At 37.9% G+C, this 6383-nt stretch overlaps 1 pseudogene; it reads right to left on the bottom strand.

Annotated features, from left to right (window-relative positions):
• Positions 1–5867: 5867 nt before the first annotated feature.
• Positions 5868–5964, bottom strand: LOC122095178 (annotated as a pseudogene).
• Between the last annotated feature and the right edge of the window lie 419 nt (positions 5965–6383).

Here is a 6383-nt window from a genome sequence, read left to right on the forward strand (position 1 = left end):
TCCACTCCCAAATTACTCAAGCTGATTCAAAACTTTGGCAAAGTAGCAGGTTATAAAATTAACCCCCAAAAATCAATGGCTTTTCTGTATGCCAACAATGAGAAAAGTGTGGCTGAAATTAGGAAAGCAACTCCATTTGTAATAGCCCCACAAAAAATAAAATACCTAGGAATTAACTTAACTAAAGAAGTGAAGGACCTCTATGACGAAAACTTTAAAATCTTGAAAAAGGAAATCAACACAGAACTTAAAAAATGGCAAAACCTCCCATGCTCCTGGATTGGAAAGATTAACATCGTGAAAATGGCAATACTCCCCAAGGCTATCTACAAATTCAACGCAATACCTATCAAAATTCCACCCTCATTCTTCAAGGAAATAGAAGAGGCAATCCAAAAATTCATATGGAACAATAAAAGACCCCGAATAGCAAAAACGCTCCTCAACGGAAAGAACACTGCTGGAGGAATATCAGTACCAAATTTCAAACTCTACTATAAAGCCATAGTAATCAAAACAGCTTGGTATTGGCATAAGAACAGACCTCAGGACCAATGGAATAGAATTGAAAACCCAGAAATGAACCTACAGACCTATAGCCATCTAATCTTCGATAAGGGAGCTAAAACAATAGAATGGAAGACAGACAGCCTCTTCAGTAAATGGTGCTGGCAAAACTGGTTAACTACATGTAGAAAACTAAAGCTAGATCCTTATATATCACCCTGCACCAGAATCAACTCCAAATGGATCAAAGACCTTGAACTCAAAGCAGACACTCTGAAAACACTACAGGATGGAATAGGAGAAACCCTGGGTCTCCTTGGCACAGGCCGAAATTTTCTGAATAAAGACCCGGAAACACAACAAATCAAAGAAAGGCTGGACAAATGGGATTGTATAAGGTTGCAGAGCTTCTGCAGGGCAAATGACATAGCTAGCAAGATCAATAGAAAGCCCACGGACTGGGAGAAGATCTTTACTAGCCATACAACGGACAAGGGTCTCATATCTAAAATATACTTGGAACTCAAAAAATTAAACCACCCAACAACAAATCCTCAAAGAAACAACTGCCCAATAAGTAAGTGGGCGAAAGACTTAAAGAGAAGCTTCTCTGAAGAAGAAAGAAGGATGGCCAATAGACACATGAAGAAATGTTCAACATCCCTAGCCATAAAAGAAATGCAAATCAAAACAACATTGAGATATCACCTCACTCCAGTTAGAACAGCAAAAATCAAGAACTCTAACAACAACAGATGCTGGAGGGGATGTGGACAGAAAGGAACCTTACTTCATTGTTGGTGGGAATGTAAACTTGTTCAACCACTTTGGAAAGCAGTATGGAGGTTCCTCAAAAGACTCCACATAGAGCTCCCCAATGACCCAGCAATCCCACTTTTGGGCATTTACCCAAATGATCACAAACAAGGCCACACTAAAGCTACCAGCACAACTATGTTTATTGCAGCATTATTTACCATAGCTAAGACATGGAACCAACCCAGATGCCCCTCAGTAGATGAATGGATCAAGAAGATGTGGTATATATACACAATGGAATTCTATGCCTCCATCAGAAAGAATGACATTTCCCCATTTGTTAGGAAATGGAAAGGCTTGGAAAAAATTATATTAAGTGAAGTAAGCCAGGCCCAAAGAAACATAGGTCCCATGGTTTCCCTTATTTGCAATATCTAGTATAGGTATGAGTCAAGCGGAAAAAGTCAAATAATGTGATGTTAGGAAAACGAAACCTCAAATATGTATTTTAATGTTTTTGTTTCTTTCATGCATGTGTTTCTAACGCATTTATAATATTATCTCTTTGTTGCTTTGTATGTCCCTCCCCCACAGTGTAACCCCCGCTTTCACTATATTTGATGTCAGTATAACATGTGGAGGAGATGGGGACAAACAAGTCGTTTAAGGATTCAGGTGGACCTGTTGCAACAATGAGAAGTACAAAATGTCATGTCAAAACCAGCTTTACAATGTCGGGGGGGGGGGAGGGGGGGTATGATTGGGTGGGAGGGAGGGGGGAGGCTGGGAAGGGAGGTGAAGGGTAAACAAAGGAGGAGGCTGCAATGCTTGGTAAGAAATGTATGCATTATCCTGCCCATGTAATTGTAACCCCTCTGTACAGTATGTTCTCAAATAAAATAAAATTAAATTAAAAAAAAAAAAAAAAAAAAAGAAACCAGAAAAAAATAGAAAGGTAAAAATTAAAACTATTTTTCAGATTGAAAAACAATCTATCCAGAGAAGAACATGAATATAATGAGAGAAGGGGAGGGATATAAAGGAGATGTGAAAAACTTAAAAATAAAAATACTTAAAATATTATATAGGTATAAAGAGGTAGTACTGCTATTAAGGAATTTAAGTCTAAGAGGTTTTGAATTGAGTAATAAATTTGTCTATTAAGTGTGCACACAATGGGTAATAAGGTCTCATAATCCACTACGGGGTTATTTGAGGATATGCAGAACAGCAAATAAGTCACATAAAAAAGAACGAAAGAGAAGAACAGGAAAAAAAGGATAAGAAAGAAAGAAAAAAGATCAGAAGTTCAGTAGAAGTAAACAAAAAACAAAACTAAACAAAAAATAACAAAAACAAAAACAAAAAGAAAGAAAAATACACAAACTTATACCCCTACAATAAAATTCTAAGAGAAAAAAAAATTACTGGAAAAAATTTTTTTTCAAAAAAGGTAAAAATTAAAGATTAAAAAAAATTTTAGAAAAAAAATTTTTTTAAAAGGTACAAAAAAATTCTTTATTTTTTGGGGAGGGGTGGGAAAAATCCTGTATCTCCCTTGTATCTGTAACCAGACTCTTGTTGGAGTCTCTGGTCTGCTTGTGTTCCTGTGGCTTGGTTGGTTACTTAAGTCAGTTTCTTTGAATAGGCAGAAAAATGCTCTGCTTTCCCCAATGTTTTGCGATCCTCCTCCCAGGTTAGTTCAGTGGGAGGGAGATCTGCTTTGAGTATCACAAAAGCGGGAGATGGCTTTTTCCTCGAGTTTGGAGATGCTGTGATGAGGCTAGGTTCTGAGTAGAGTTGAGGCCTTTCAGCAAACAGTAGCTTTTGCTGGGGGCTGGTTTGTGAGAAACTCACAGAGCCCAGCCTGGAGCCACTCTCAGGGTTTCTGTTTACTGAATTTCAATTGATAGTCGAGGCTGCTAAAGGGAGGGGCAGCCTCTGGCTCTGATTACCCAGTGGAGGAAGCCACTCCTGGGGCTCACGCCCGAGGTGGGTGACTTTTCCCTGGGTGGAGCTCAGCCTGGCAGGTCAGTTTAGGCTTTTGTGACCTGCTAGATTACTCTAGATTTATTCCAAGGCCTGAGTTGGAGCTAGCAGCTCCGCCAAGCTTTGTTGGTATCCAAGATGGTGATTTCCGGTACCGAAGGGGAGAGAGGGGGGCCTTCCCTACTCTGTTCCCTGAGAAGGAGTGAGGATTTTAGGCTTCTACTCACGCCAAATCTTGGTTCCTGGGTCGTCCCTGGTCTCTGAACTGCAAGATGAATTTTTCTTCTCCTTGTCGGTTCTTGCTGGTGTTGAGTGGAATCTGCTTGCCTGACGTGTCTGGTTCCTTTGTCCCGGACTCTCTGTGATTCAGTATGGCGGCTGTAGTCGCTGCCACCACCGCTGCCACTGCCTCAGCAGCTGCTGGCAAGTGCTCAGAGCTGTGTCCTTGGCTGTGTTTTCTCTCTCTGGTCTAATTCTCTGTCCGTGAAGGCACACTTGGTGTGATTCTCTGGTTTAGGACTGTTCACTGTAACTCTAAAACTGCTTTCTATGCGAGAGCTTGTTTAGCTTCCAGCTTCGGCTCTGCCATCTTCCTGAACTCCCATCTTTTTAAAAATATAATACTTTGTTTGCTCTATTAATTGATCAGAGGAATGGATTTTGTGGCAAGCTAGGTCATTACACATCTGTCTCTCTCTTTGTCTCTCCCTTTCTTGGTTCTCATAGATAATATGATTGCTCCATAATTATCCTAATTTATTTTGCTTTTATAGTTTTGGTTGCTGCATTTCACTTTTTGCTCTGCCATTTCCCAAATCATTTATATAGAAGGCATTATTTCCTATTTTCTCATTCCTAGAATAAGCTGCACATGAAGACATCACTTGTCCTCATTTTCAGTGTGTACATTTGAATACGGAATAACATCTTTCCTCTGCTCTCCATCAATTCCCTACTCTCCAGTTAGAATAATTTCGAATAGTAAAATTGGAAAAAGAGAAATGGTAAATCAACAGATGAAGAAAATTCACTGGATATTTCTGATGAGTTCAACCAATGTGAACTATTAGGGAAATACACGGACACCTCATTCCCACTGGCACTCAAAGTCTCTGGTTAGGCAATTCTTAAGAATATGAGGAACAAGATAAAAAAGTAAGGAAAGATATCAATTGCAAGAAAAAAAGTGGAGAAGGATCCAAGCAAATTTCTTCATTGGGCTGCCAAAAAAATTAGGCTTACTACAGTACAGAGATTTCTTTCCCAAAAGGCCATTCATGTGAATAGTAGGGATGCCTATGAGTATACCCCTCCTCATCGAGAAGCCTACAGTGGACACTTAGACATTGTCAGTGAGTTGGTGTCTCAAGCGGCACATGCAATAACTGTAGATGACTGGACACCCCTGCACAGTGCATATATGTGAAATAATATCAGAGTGGCTTCTTTCTTACTTCATCATGATACAGAAACCAATGCCCAAACTGAAGACCCCTTACATCTTGCTGCTGAGAATTGAGATAGCAAAGATATGCTGGATCTCCTTTTGTTGAACCATTATATAAAACCAGGCCTGAAGTACAACATAGAAGAAACTGCATTTGATATTGCCAAAAGTATAAATATGTATCACTACCTCTATGAAGTTGTGGAAGGCTGTACAAATTGTTCACCTAAGTCCTAATGGTCGGCTTATGTTTCTTAAATTTCAAAAATGCAAGTCCATCTTTTGTGTCCCTACAAAATATTTTCACAATCCAAATAAGAGCAATATCTTTTTTTTTTTTTTTTTGGTCGGTCATAGGGCTTGAACTCTGGGCCTGGGAGCTATCCCTGTGCTCTTCAGCTCAAGGTGAGAGCTCTACCAATTGAGCCACAGCTCCACTTCCAGTTTTCTAGTGGTTTATTGAAGAGTACCACAGACTTTCCTTCCCAGGCTGGATTTGAACCATGATCCTCAGATCTCAGCCTCCTGTGTAGCTAGGATTATAGGCATGAGAGACCAGTGCCCGGCAACACCAATATTTTACTGTAAAAATTTATGGATTCTGCAGAATTCTTCCAAGTGAATTGCCTGCATTGGATGTCAAAATGTATTCAATAGTTTTTTGTATACATGTATAATGATTTCTTCAGAGTTTGTGATTTTTAATCAGAAATAATTTTAACTTACCTGTTGAAATGAGTAGTACAGAAGCTAAAATATTTCTGGTGCTTGTCTGAAAAAGTATATTTTAAAATATTCTATATTCTATGTTTGCATAATGTTCATAATTTATTTTATTTTCTCTTAGATATACTTCGTATTCTACATTATTTAATAATATATAGGTTCTTTAATGTGTCCTTTCTGATTGCATTCCATATAGAAACAGTTTGATTCCTTTTTTTTTCTAGGTCTTAATATTATTTTTCTTTGGGATAAAATGACAATGTTGTCTAATTTGAAAAGTTTTGTAAAGTTTATGCTATGTAGATGCCTTTCTGTGGTGAAGATTTAATACACTGATGTCAAACTAAATTTAATTATGTGAATTATGTGTATTGTTATACTTGTAATTTTGTAATCAACTTTTTAATAACTGTTTTTCATTTCTTGCATCTGAAGAATGAAAAATATGGAATATTACTCAAATTTTCATATTATCCTTGTGCAAGTGCCATGTTAATCTCTGCATTTTAATTTCAGTATACGTGCTGCTGAAGCATGTAGTATCCTCTAAATTTAAGTAGTTAATGATGCAATCTTTATTCAGGCTTATATCTATGGGTGCCTACTAGTAACAAGTAAACCTTATTGTTCCTAACAATGCTATCGATCTTATTTCCTTAAAATTCTGTGAATAGTGGAAAAAATTATATTGATCAATCTATTGCTCACATTTGCAAATTTTTTTGTCAATGACTATCTTAAGTCTTTTGATTTGGAATTTGATCGTACACTCAATTATTTATTGATAGGCCCAAAGGTGATGGCTTTTTCAAGTACTTATTTATCCAACTGTGTTAGCTCTGTGGACCTAATGGATTCAAAGTAAGCATTGCTTAAGAGCTGAACTTCTTCAGTTGACATTTTCCCAAATGAGGTGTTACTGGCACAAATGTCTACCTGAGCCTTTATCCTTCTG

The sequence above is a fragment of the Dipodomys spectabilis genome, unplaced genomic scaffold, assembly GCF_019054845.1.
Source record: "Dipodomys spectabilis isolate Male_0828 unplaced genomic scaffold, ASM1905484v1 ptg000339l, whole genome shotgun sequence".
NCBI classification, from domain to species: Eukaryota; Metazoa; Chordata; class Mammalia; order Rodentia; family Heteromyidae; genus Dipodomys; species Dipodomys spectabilis.